At 46.7% G+C, this 13,879-nt stretch overlaps 1 pseudogene; it reads left to right on the forward strand.

Annotated features, from left to right (window-relative positions):
* Nucleotides 1-7,606: 7,606 nt before the first annotated feature.
* On the forward strand, nt 7,607-12,728 carry LOC147109041 (uncharacterized; annotated as a pseudogene).
* Nucleotides 12,729-13,879: the final 1,151 nt, after the last annotated feature.

Consider the following 13,879-nt stretch of genomic DNA (forward strand, 5'->3'; position numbering starts at 1 on the left):
ATTAAATAAATTTAAATCGGAGATAGACAGTTTCCTAGCAGACAAGGGAATTAGGGGTTACGGGGAGAGGGCAGGGAAGTGGACGTGAGTCTAGATTCGGATCCGCCATGATCCTATTGAATGGCGGAGCAGGCCCGAGGGGCCGTATGGCCTATTCCTGCTCCTACTTCTTATGTTCTTATGTAATACCTTGGTTGTGCTGAATTGTTGATTCTAGATGTGCTACCATTGTCCTCAGTGCTCCTCAGTTAGGGAAAGGATGAAGTCAGTGATGACCCAACTCCTGATCGAGAGTGACCCCCCATCCCCCACTTTCTGTTGGAGAATATGCGTGAGAACATGGAGTTGGGACATGATCAGGCTCATCAGTGATACCACTACAGCAGATTAGCCAGCTGACAGATAATAATGGGCACTTGGGAAAGGTATTGGAGGACTTCCCGAACCCGAGGAGCCCGAACCCAGCATGAATCAGCAAAAACAACTTGCATTTATATAGTGCCTTTAACTTAGTAAAATGTCTTAAGCTGTTTCACAGGAGCATTATCAGACACAATTTGACACTGAGCCACATAAGGAGATATTAGGACAGATGACCAAGAGGTAGGTTTTAGCATCTCAAAGTGGAGAGAGGCAGAGAGGTTTAGGGAGGGAATTCCAGAGCTTGGGGCCAAGACAGCTGAAGGCACAACCGCTAATAGAGGGGCAAAGGAAATTGGGGATATACGAGAGGTCAGAATTGGAGGAACGCTGAGTTCTCAGTGGGTGTAGAGCAGGAGGAGATTACAGTGATAGGGAGGGGCAAGTCCATGGAGGGATTTGAACACAAAGATTAGAATTTTTAAATCGAGCTGTTGCAAGACCGGGAGCCAATTTAAATGCAAGTTATTTCTGACGATGTTGCTGCTTATTTCACTGTGGCGGATATCATGGCGTACGATGTTCCCACTGTGGAGAGGCGGGACACTTCAGTAACATATTTAAATCGGACTCCCACATTGCAATCGGGAGCCCGATTTAAAATTCACTGCGGCTGCACGGGTTTCCCAGGGGTCGGGAAACTCGGCAGTGAAAGGGAAGCGCGAGCTGCCAGCTCCACAAGGGAAGTGCCTTTTCCAGCATTCCTTGTGGACTAGGAGGAGCAGGAGTACTGCCCCCGGGACCTCAATTACAACAGTGACTCCACTTCAAAAATTCTTCATTGGCTGTAAAGCACTTTGAGAAGTTCGGTTTTCATGAAAGACGTTATATAAATGTAAGACCTTTTTCTTTCTCAAGGAAGCCTTTGGCATCCCCACTGCCGATTGTGACCTCTCTCCCTCCAGCCTCGATGGCCTCTCTCTCCCTCCAGCCTCGATGGCCTCTCTCTCCCTCCAGCCTCGATGGCCTCTCTCTCCCTCCATCCTCAATGGCCTCTCTCTCCCTCCATCCTCAATGGCCTCTCTCTCCCTCCAGCCCCGATGGCCTCTCTCCCCCTCCAGCCCCGATGGCCTCTCTCTCCCTCCAGCCACGATGGCCTCTCTCTCCCTCCAGCCTCGATGGCCTCTCTCTCCCTCCAGCCTCGATGGCATCTCTCCCCCTCCAGCCTCGATGGTCTCTCTCTCCCTCCAGCCCCGATGGCCTCTCTCTCCCTCCAGCCTCGATGGCCTCTCTCTCCCTCCAGCCTCAATCTCCCTCCAGCCCCGATGGCCTCTCGCTCCCTCCAGCCCCGATGGCCTCTCTCTCCCTCCAGCCCCGATGGCCTCTCACTCCCTCCAGCCCCGATGGCCTCTCTCTCCCTCCAGCCTCGATGTTCGATCTCTCCCTCCAGCCTCGATGGCCTCTCTCTCCCTCCAGCCCCAATGTTCGATCTCTTCCCCTTGCGATGGTGGCCGACCTTCCCACACATTGTCGATTAGTAACTTTCAAAAAGGAATTTGGTAAATACTTGTAAAGAAGATATTTGCACGGCTGTAGGGAAAGAGCGAGGAAGTGGGACTCCTTGGATAGCTCATTCAAAGACACGATGGGCTGAGTGGCCTCTTTCTGTGCTGCATGATTCTTTCCAAGTGCTGACTCACCTGTTTGTTTCCACAATTTTCTGCTGTTGTTACAGGATTTAGGGAGTTGGAAAGTTGAAGTTTGTGTTTGTGACCAATTTACTGTAGCAGACTGGAAAATCTTGTCCTTTTCCTTTGCAGGTTGCAGCAGCAGCAAGAAATATTGAATGTGTGTGTAATATTTCGGAGAAAAATAAAAGCCTTCAGTTCTCACTTCTGCTTTTGGTGTGTTTATTCCAATCTTCAGACCGCTGTTTGGGTCTTTTGTCGATCATTGTTCAGTGGTTCACTGTAAAGTGTAACTGAGAGCGCACGTTTCCAGGTAAATGATGACATTCAGAATCATTGCACAAAGATGCTCCATGATGTGGTATTTTTTAAATCTGCTCCCTCGTGTTGCGCGCCATTCTGCAGTGGGGTGGATGAGCAGGTGGGTTTCTCCTAGTACAAGCAATACAGAGAGTTAGCATGCAGGTACAGCAAGTAATTAGGAAGGCAAATGGCATGTTGGCCTTTATTGCAAGGGGGGTTGGAGTATAAGAGTAAGGAAGTCTTGCTACAATTGTACAGGGCTCTGGTGAGACCACACCTGGAGCACTGGGCACAGTTTTGCTCTCCTTATTTAGGGAAGGATGTACTTGCCTTGGAGGCAGCGCAACAAAGATTCACTAGATTGATCCCTGGGATGAGAGGGCTGTCCTATGAGGAGAGATTGAGTAGATTGGGCCGATACTCTCTGGAGTTTAGAAGAATGAGAGGTGATCTCATTGAAACATCTAAGATTCTGAGGGGGATTGACAGGGTAGATGCTGAGAGGTTGTTTCCCCTGGCTGGAGTGTCTAGAACTAGGGGGCACAGTCTCAGGATAAGGGCCCGGCCATTTGAGACTGAGATGAGGAGGAATTTCTTCACTCAGAGTGTTGGGAATCTTTGGAATTCTCTGCCCCAATGGGCTGTGGATGCTCAGTCATTGAGTATATTCAAGGCTGAGATTGATAGATTTTTGGACTCCAGAGGAATTAAGGGGTATGGGGATGGGGCAGGAAAGTGGAGTTGAGGAATGGTAGCATTGTGGTTATGTTACTGGACGAGTAATTCAGATGCCTAGACTAATGATCTGGAGACATGAGTTCAAATCCCACCACGGCAGCTGGGGAATTTAAAATTCACTTAATTAAATAAATCTGGAAAAACAAGCTAGTATCAATAACGGAGACCATGAAATTATCAGATTGTCATAAAAACCTGTCTGGTTCACTAATGTCCTTCAGGGAAGGAAATCTGCTGTCCTTACCAGGTCTGGCCTATATGTGACTCCAGACCCACAGTAATGTGGTTGACTCTTAATCTGCCCTCTGAAATGGCCCAGCCAGTCACTCAGCTGTTAAAAAACCGCTATGAAAAACAATCACTGTGGGAGCACCTTCCCCACACGGACGGCAGCGGTTCAAGGCAGCAGCTCACCACCACCTTCTCAAGGGCAACTAGGGACAGGCAATAAATGCCGGCCTTGCCAGCGACAGCCAAATCCCGCGAACGAATAAAAAATAACCGGTCAAAGATCAGCCGTGATCGTATTGAATGGCGAAGCGGGCTGGAGGAGGCCGTGTGCCCGACTCCTGCTCCTAATTCTCACGTTCTTAGAAGAAATCGTCCCCCACACCTGAACTGATTTTACCTCAGAAATATAAAAATTATAAAATAATAAAAGCTGAGGGAGCCTAAAAGGGGTTTGTTTGCCCTCCCCCTGCCAGCAGTGTGTGTGCACAGGGTGCAGCCTGTCTGGGCCTTGGCCATTGAGCCTCCTATCCTGGGTGCCCGCCCCCTGCCAGCAGTGTGTGCACAGGGTGCAGCCTGTCTGGGCCTTGGCCATTGAGCCTCCTATCCTGGGTGCCCTCGCCATGGGGGACTAGTGTGTCTTTGGGCCTTGTTTCAAAGGGCGCGCGCTCGGCCTCCCTGGGCCTGTGAGGCGGGCTGTCTCCTTACGCCAGTGCTCGCACCCCTCAACCCTCAGCGCTCTGATTGGCCGCAGCGCCGCTCACGTGTCGCCCTTCTAACGGCCCTGCCCCGAGGGGAGGCGGGCGCTATAAATAGAGGCGGCGTCGTTGGGCAATGGGCAGAAAGTGGGAGGCTGCAGGAGGGGGAAGGAGGTGTGCGGCTGGGCGGGCCTTTCACAGGGCGGGCGGGGAAAGCACACTCTCACTCATTTCACACTTTTACGGCAAATGCTGACGGATTGCAGCTCAACAAAATAAAAATCCGGTCACAAATTATTTCTGACCAGAAAAGGAACATAAATATCCTTAGGAAATACCAGGAGCTGGCAGGGTTACTTTTAGTGTGAAAGAGACTGAGGTCGTGTTAGTCTGAGGGAAAGTCAGAAGAAAAGACTGCTTCAGATATTAGTGCCACATAAACTAAACACTGCTGCTGACAGGAAAGTCTTTCACTCAGATTGGGCTTCATTTTAGCCCCGTGAGGTGACAGAAAAAAGGAAGAAATAATCGACCCGGGGACAAAACCATTGAAAAAACTGAGGGATCGAGAAGGGCACAAACATTGGAGGGAAAAGTTGAGTAAATAAGGTGGCCAACCTCAGGAAGGGATGGGCAAAACTCAGAGTGACAGGGAAGATACTGAAGAGGAAATCGGAGGTGAGATGAGGGCAGATTTCAAATGGAAACCAGAAAGAAAATGCTGGAGAAATGTATTGTTTGCAACTTGAGATGGGGAAGATTCAGCTGCTCAGTCCCAAAAGATACCAATCACATTAATACTGTCAGTAGGGAGTGGCTGAGTTCCCCAGTGTTTAGATTGGATCACTAACATTAATATTTAGCAGTGAGGCCATTTGGCCCATCGAACTTATCCTTCCAGTAGAAACCTAAAATTCCCTTATCACAGCATCTAACTGCCTAACTGCTAAGGTACTATTCCCTTTAGTACCTTAGGTCTGATCAGGGACTGAGCAAAGCTTCCAAAACATGAGGAGTGATCTGATCGAGGTGTTTAAATAGAAGGTCCACCACCATCTTCTCAAGGCAGCTAGGGATGGACATTAAAGATGTTAGCATTGACCACATCCTGAGTAAAAATTAAAAAGGGATTTGACAAGATAGCTGATTTCCAAGAGTGATTTTTCTAATAGGGGAATTTGTAATAAAGGGAGACCAATTTCTAAGCTGTTGAAAAGGTAATCCAGGGAAACATTCTCAAAACAAAATGTTGTGGGAATGTGAAACGCACTACCACAGGAGGCCATTGATGTAGATTTAATTAGATGTTTAAAATGGGATACATACTTGGGTTGTATGGATATTATTAAGTGAATGGAGAAAGGGAGAAAAATGCCATTCAAACAGCAGATCTACCATAATTAACAACATGATGAAGCTTGCTGAATTGTCTTTTGCTGTGCTCCTTGAAGTTACCAGACTGATCTCGACCATGATGTTCGGGTGAGTGTGGATAATGTTACACTGAGGGGGAGGAATCGGAGGCATTCACTATGGGTGTCCTTGAACAAACTGGCTCAAAAACAGCAGCACCAAAAAACCTGCTGTAAGTTATTTGATGACAATTGGCTATGGAATGTTGCATGTGAGCATAAAGAAGGTGAGGAAGAATCATTTAGAAACATAGAAGATAGGAGCAGGAGTAGGTCATTCGGCCCTTCGAGCCTGCTCTGCCATTCAACGAGATCATGGCTGATCATCCAAATTCAGTACCCTGTCCCGGTCTTCTCCCCATATCCCTTAATCCCTTTAGCCTTAAGAAATATATCCAACTCTTTCTTGAATATATTTAATGAACTGGCCTCCACCGCCCTCTGTGGTAGAGAATTCCACAGGTTCACCACTCTCTGGGTGAAGAAGTTCCTCCTCATTTCAGTCCTAAATGGCTTACCCCTTATCCTTAGACTATGACTCCTGGTTCTGGACTCCCCGGCCATCAGAAACATCCTTCCTGCATCTAGTCTGTCCAGGCCTGACAGAATTTTATAGGTTTCGATGAGATCCCCTCTCAATCTTCTAAACTCCAGTGAGTATAAGCCCAATCGACACAATCTCTCCTCATACGTCATTCCTGCCATCCCAGGTATCAGCCTGGTGAATCTTCGCTGCACTCCTTCCATGGCAAGAACGTCCTTCCTCAGGTAAGGCCAGTTTGTTTTGACTTTCCAGACATCCTCTGGAGCATGGTAGCACCAACACTGATTGTAGAAGGTCTTGAGACAACTTTCCGTCAAGACATTTCAACATCATGCTGCCACCATATTGATGGCTCCCAATAAATGCTGGTTATGCCGGCCCATTCAAGTGGTGTGGAGGATATTCTTTTAAAGATTGGCAGGTCTGACAGGGTAGCTAATATTACATTTGTAGAGCTCTAGTTTGTGAAGATTACAGATATAATGCCTAGATGTATCAGAAATTACATTCATTTCATGTCTCCAGATTCTAGAGAAACTGAAAGACATTGCCGTTTATCTTTCCAAAGATGATTGGGCAGAGCTAAGTGAATGGGTCGACATCCGTTATAAGAAAGTGCAGCAGAACTATGAAACCATGCTTGCAATAGGTTTGTACAAAATATTTTCTTGCTTTCAACATTTATCCCTTCCTCTCCTGAACACTGATTCGCACTGCCATACAATTCTTCCAATATTACACCCAAGTGGATATTCTCCTCGTATGTGGTTAGATATTTTGGTTGGGATTTTCGCAGCTGGCTCACATTAGGAACGCATATCAGAAAATACAGCACCCCCAGCCTGTGATTCACTGAATATTCATTTAATTGCCTTGAACATAACCATGTCTAAATGTTGGTAGGCTTGTGATGTGGGGGACAGTGCAGCTGATCCTGATCGCACCTCCTATTGTACCTGTGTGGCTTTCTACCACTCTTTGTGCAAAATGACTAAATGATTGTCATTAAAAGTAAAAGAAGAATAAAAACAGTAAATATTGGAATAAGGGAGGAAAGCTCTACATCTCAGATGCCATCAAGGACCTTCCTTTCCCTCGGTACTGAGAGTGACCGTCAGCTGTCACAAATGTAACTCTCCTTCCTTTGGACTCTCCAATGGGTCCAATAGGGAGCAGTGGCATAAAAAAAACTGGGACCACAGGTCTCTTAGAGGGCATGGGGCTAAGTGCTGTGCTCCCAGCATAACATAAAAGCTCCTATTCGCCAGATCAGCCTGTACTGGATTTAAATCCAGCAAAAAAAATGTTTTTTGTTTTTCATACAGACCCCAGCATCTGCAACATTTGACCCCTTGTGACCCCACCTCATTGTTCTTTGATGTAATGTTTTCCTGACTAACCTGTTTGGACACCATTCACACCTTTGATTGCTGTGATTATCTCTCTGCCGAGGTGCGACAAATGGCAGTTAGAAAGATTACCTGTAATCATCTGGCATTATTCTCTGGCTATATAAGCTGTGTCTTTATGCATCTCTCCACTTCACCTGACAAAGGAGCAGCGCTCCGAAAGCTTGTGATTTCAAATAAAACTGTTGGACTATAACCTGGTGTTGTGTGACTTCTTACATTTGTCCACCCCAGTCCAACTCCGGCATCTCCACACCATGACTACTATCGACACCACAAACTGCCGGCTCAAAGTGGAGAGGATCTCCAAGAAGATCGCGCATATCGACACAGACATCAAGTTTCTAGAGATGCAAGAAAGCAGACAAGATCCCAAAAGGACTACAGATCACGAACCCACTCAAGTCGACCTACAACACAGACTACGCTGAGAGGCTCTGCCGTTGTACCTCTCGCACACTCCTCAATCATCTCGTACACCAGCTCTACAGCAGAGGCCGCAACCTCGAAACCGAGATAGAGTCCATATTCTCAGCCTGTGTTCAGGACACAGCGGACCAGCTACGAGACGCCGCCAAACAGACGAGGCAACGGAACTACACTGCCTACATGCACACCAAGAACAGGAAGCTTGAGAAACTCGGCATCACCACCAGCAGCAACCAAGCCGCCCCCGGTACCGCGGTTGAAACCACAGGGAAGTCCATCGTCAACTTGTCTGACCACACCCTTCAACCAGACGAAATTGAAGTTCTCAGCCGAGGGCTCAATTTCTGCCCCACCACCAAAATGGACCCCATCGGTCTCGCGGCAGACACAGAGGAATTCGGCAGACACAGAGGAATTCATCAGGAGAATGAGGCTCCGGGAATTCTTCCACAAATCCCAAGATGTCAGCAGCGAACCCAATGATCCGGAACAGCAGACAGTGGGATCCGCAGTGCAGCAACCGAAGAAGAAAGAGTCAAATTGGACCCCTCCAGAGGGTCGCTGCCCTAAGCTTGACATGTGTGCTCAAGCTGTCAGGAGATGCATCAACGCCAGATTCATCAGCCGCACTCACAAGACAGTCCAGAATGTCACCCGAGCACAACGCAACGCCATCCACGCTCTCAAGACCAACCGCAACATCGTCATCAAACCAGCAGACAAAGGAGGAGCACATTGTCATACAGAACAGAACGGACTATTGCAAAGAAGCATACCAACAACTGGACAACCAGGCACACTACAGATAGTTACCTGCAGATCCAACCAAAGAACACACCCGCCAACTCAACAGACTGATCAAGACCTTCGATCCAGACCTTCAAAGCATCCTACGTGCTCTCATCCCACGTACTCCCCGCATGGGAGACTTCTACTGCCTCCCAAAGATACACAAAGCCAACACACCCGGACGTCCTATCGTATCAGGCAACGGAACCCTGTGTGAGAACCTCCCTGGATACGTCGAGGGCATCCTGAAACCCATCGTACAGGGAACCCCTAGCTTCTGTCGCGACACTACAGACTTCTTACAGAAACTCAGCACCCACGGACCAGTTGAGCCAGGAACACTCCTCGTCACGATGGACGTCTCGGCACTCTACACCAGTATCCCCCACGATGACGGCATCGCTGCGACAGCCTCAGTACTCAACACCAACAACAGCCAATCTCCAGACGCCATCCTACAACTCATCCACTTCAGCCTTGACCACTATGTCTTCACCTTCGACAACCAGTTCTTTACCCAAACACACGGAACAGCCATGGGGACCAAATTCACACCCCAATACGCCAACATCTTCATGCACAAGTTCGAGCAAGACTTCTTCGCTGCACAGGACCTCCAACCAACACTATACACCAGATACATCGACGACATTTTCTTCCTATGGACCCATGGCGAAGAATCACTGAAAAGACTACACGATAACATCAACAAGTTCCATCCCACTATCAAACTCACCATGGACTACTCCTCAGAATCGGTTTCATTCTTGGACACACGAATCTCCATCAAAGACGGACACCTCAGCACTTCACTCTACCGCAAGCCCACGGACAACCTCAGGATGCTCCACTTCTCCAGCTTCCACCCTAATCACGTTAAAGAAGCCATCCCCTATGGACAAGCCCTGCGAATACACAGGATCTGCTCAGACGAGGAGGAACGCGATGGACACCTACAGACGCTGAAAGATGCCCTCGTAAGAACGGGCTATGACGCTCGACTCGTCGATCGACAGTTCCGACGGGCCACAGCAAAAAATCGCATAGACCTCCTCAGAAGACAAACACGGGACACAACCAACAGAGTACCCTTCGTCGTCCAGTACTTCCCCGGAGCGGAGAAACTACGCCATGTTCTTCGCAGCCTTCAACATGTCATCGATGACGACGAACACCTCGCTAAGGCCATCCCCACGCCTCCACTACTCGCCTTCAAACAGCCGCCTAACCTCAAACAGACCATCATTCGCAGCAAATTACCCAGCTTTCAGGGGAACAGCGACCACGACACCACACAACCCTGCCACAGCAACCTCTGCAAGACATGCCAGATCATCAACACAAATACCATCATCACACGTGAGGACACCACCCACCAGGTACATGGTACATACTCATGTGACTCGGCCAACGCTGTCTACCTCATACGTTGCAGGAAAGGATGCCCCGGAGCATGGTGCATCGGCGAGACCATGCAGACACTGCGATAACGGATGAATGGACACCGCGCAACAATCGCCAGGCAGGAGTGTTCCCTCCCAGTCGGGGAACACTTCAGCAGTCAAGGACATTCAGCCTCCGATCTTCGGGTAAGCATTCTCCAAGGCGTCCTTCGAGACACACAATGCAAAATCGTCGAGCAGAAACTGATAGCCAAGTTCCGCACTCATGAGGACGGCCTCAACCGCGATCTTGGGTTCATGTCGCGCTACATGTAACCCCACCTGACGTAGGGTCACCCAGACTCGAGTCGTCGTTGGCTTGTTCTCTCTACACAGATGCGGCTGGACCTGCTGTGATTTCCAGCAAAAAAAATGTTTTTCGGTCTGTTTTTTGTTTGTCATACAGACCCCAGCATCTGCAACATTTGACCCCTTGTGACCCCACCTCATTGTTCTTTGATGTAATGTTTTCCTGACTAACCTGTATGGACACCTTTGATCGCTGTGATTATCTCTCTGCCGAGGTGTGATAAATGGCAGTTAGAAAGATTACCTGTAATCATCTGGCATTATTCTCTGACTATATAAGCTGTGTCGTTATGCATCTCTCCACTTCACCTGACAAAGGAGCAGCGCTCCGAAAGCTTGTGATTTCAAATAAAACTGTTGGACTATAACCTGGTGTTGTGTGACTTCTTACTTTAAATCCAGATGCCATTGATGAAAGGAAAGCCTCTGTGCTGCTCTTACCTGATATTATTCTAAAATGGTTCGATTCAGCAGATGCCTTACGTCAGTAAGTTAAGTCAAATTAAATACAGGGAATTATCAACTGTAGATGAGTGGAATATTTTAATTTTCACAGGATTGAATGTACCAAAGCCAGCGTTCAGGTCAAGACCTAGCAGTGTGCGCCAACCCCATGGGTATGTTTCTAGTGACTCAGATGAGGAGTGGACACCTAAACTACTTGTGAAAAACCCACCAAGTAAATTGAATCTGTTTTCTTTGCTAAAGTATTAAAGGTGCTTTTTTAACACCCTGATTATAACCAGCTTGGCCAGCAGCTAGTACATATTTTTTTGTCAGGAGGCTGTTACTTTAAAGTTTTGGAGAGCTGGAGAGGTAAGTAAATTGTCTGATCACAGTTTCCCTTATACTTGTGTAAGTTTTCTTTTCCAATTTTTATCTGCATTTTGTGTCGATTTTCTTTTACGCCTGAATAAACTAGATATTTTTAGAATCATCATGCTGTTAACATAAATAAACTGAAATCTGAGATTATCTCAATCAGCACTGATGTCTTTTTTTTCCTAAGAGATAAGAATCTTTAAGCCTCTCTTTAAGAATGAAGATACCAAGAAGACTGAGAACTAGAATATCAGAAAGGTAATTCAGTGCGAACAGAAATGATCAGACTAATACATTGAGATGGAAACAACCTGCTTGATATTCTTTTTTTTAAATTAATTCTCGAGATGTGGCCAGCATTTATTGCCCATCCCTAACAACTGAATGGCTGGCTGGGCATTTCAGAGGGCAGTTAAGAGCCAGCCACATTGCTGTGGTTCTGCAGTCACATATAGGCCAGACCAGGTAAGGGCAGCAGATTTCCTTCCCTAAAAGACATTAGTGAACCAGCTGAGTTTTTATGACAATCCAGTAGTTTCATGGTCACGGCAGGCCTGTCAGCATCTGAAGGATATATCGATACAAGTTCCCACCCAAACATTAACCGGTCTGTCTCCTTCACACATGAATTGAGCTGCTACACACTTCCAGCATTTTCTGTCTTTACCTCAGATTTCCAGCAATCAATTTTTCTTTTTATCTCTGCGACATGTATGACCAATTTCCAGCCCACAGTCCCTGGCAGCTTGACTCTATTTGTATTTATATTCTTAATTGCTTACTTGTCCTATTTGAATTTCATGACTTGGAGATTTGGAAATTAACTCCTCTTAATGTTTTTGTGGATAAATCCTCCATCAGCATCCCAACATTTGTGAATAGTAGCAGCTTGAAATCAAGAATTGCAATTCTGATGTTGGGAACTAGGTTGAGGGGCAAAATTTCCATTGACGCAGGGCTGCAGAAAGCTCCACACTGATTTTTGCGACAAGCACAGCAGATACTTTAAAAGGAAATTGTATCTGCTTCTAGATCCTCCATTTATTCCCTCTCGTGGGCTCTTGTCTCTGACTAACCTTCTGTAGCTATGATGCTTCATGAACAAGCAAATAGCTTTTACTTCAAGAAGAATGTTCTTTGCGCAAAGTGGTTTGAATCTAAAGTAATTTTCTCCATGTGTGGTACAAAAACCAAGACATATTGAAGTTTGATTCTTGCTCTGTGCTGAGATTTGGCAGTGGAGCAATTCCACTGTGCTTCAGGGTGCTCAGGTTCCCTGCTCTTGATTGCTGTGATTTGAGCTCTGCTGAAATTGTACGTGTGTGTAGAGTTAGAGGAGACCAAGGACAAGCTGTGCTTTGGAGCCTCCTGAATCTTGAGTTGCCTGCCAATACTTGCTATCCAGACACTTGGACAAGGCACAGGAGGACAATTAGCGCCTATAGAACTCTTGTTCTGTTAATGTATTCTAAATTCCTATGTCTAGCCTTCACAAACACAGCTGGTGGAGTGGATGTGCCAAAGTTAGGAAAGTTAATTCCATGTTCCACAGAATGAAGATCATTGTTTCCAGTTGCTTGTGTACATCAGCTGGAATTCAAAGTCAGTTTTTATACACTGTCAAATATTGGGCCAGTAATTCCGGTCCCAACGCGTGAGTACGGACGTTGGAAGTGCCGGATTTCAGCATGCACAGCGCATGCGCGGGAAACTGGCATTTCCTCCAAGGGGTTCAGAGGTCCAACGCGTGCGCGCAGGACTCTGCACGTACACGTTGAACTTCCTTCTTTTTGACAGGTTTGCCCGTGTGTAAGGGCCTGAACTTTTTACACATATAAAAAGGAGGCGTAAGGAGTGGATTCTTGAAGGTAAGTGGTCTATTATTTAAAATTATAACATTTTTTCCACAGCTTTATTGTTTTTAAGGACTTTACAGTAAGGTAAGTTTATTTTTAGACAAGATTTCTTAAAAAATTATTTTTTGCAAAAATTTGATTGTTTAAAATAGTTTTTTTAAAGTTATTTATAGTTTATTTAATTATTGGGATTTTTAAAAAATTTTATTTAAAGTTAAACTAGTCTTTTGGGCGCCCGTACTTTTCATGAGTTTGACAGTTCTTACTATCAAACTCATGAATGAAGTTTCCCCTCCCCTGATTGGCTGCAGAGTGCTCACCTGATCCCAGCCGGCACATCGCACTAACTACGCTGCTGGATCAGGCAAGCACATCGCGCTGACATCTGAACCGGGCCAGTGACAGGAATTCCAAGCAGGCCCAGGCTTCAGATGTCGGCGCGCCGGGTGATTGCACATCGGGGGCTTGCACGCGCGGCAAGCCCCCGATCCTAATTTCTGGCCCATTACCTCTCTTTTAGGGAGTGTGGGTGGTGTGGGAAGACCAGAGGTGAAGCAGTAAAACTGTATCAAATTTCCTCCTCTCCCATTTCCTGAAGGCACTGATTCATGAGTAGATAGGTTTCCTTAGTCTGTGCTGACTGTTGGTATTTGCTAAATGGCCGTTCATGTGTTCAGCTCTCATTTTGTTGGAGAAGTTGAATCCTGTCCATGCACGCAAACCTTTTCCAGAAGTGATTAGTTAGCAATCATTGGGAATCCTGGCTAATTTTATTCCCTCCCTTGCAAAAGGGTGCTGAGGTTAATTGTATGAAGTTTACTAGATTTGCTGAGATCATCAAACTCAACACAG

The sequence above is a fragment of the Somniosus microcephalus genome, chromosome 12 (genome assembly GCF_052327205.1).
Source record: "Somniosus microcephalus isolate GS21.2 chromosome 12, FLI_Smic_1.0, whole genome shotgun sequence".
Taxonomy (NCBI): domain Eukaryota; kingdom Metazoa; phylum Chordata; class Chondrichthyes; order Squaliformes; family Somniosidae; genus Somniosus; species Somniosus microcephalus.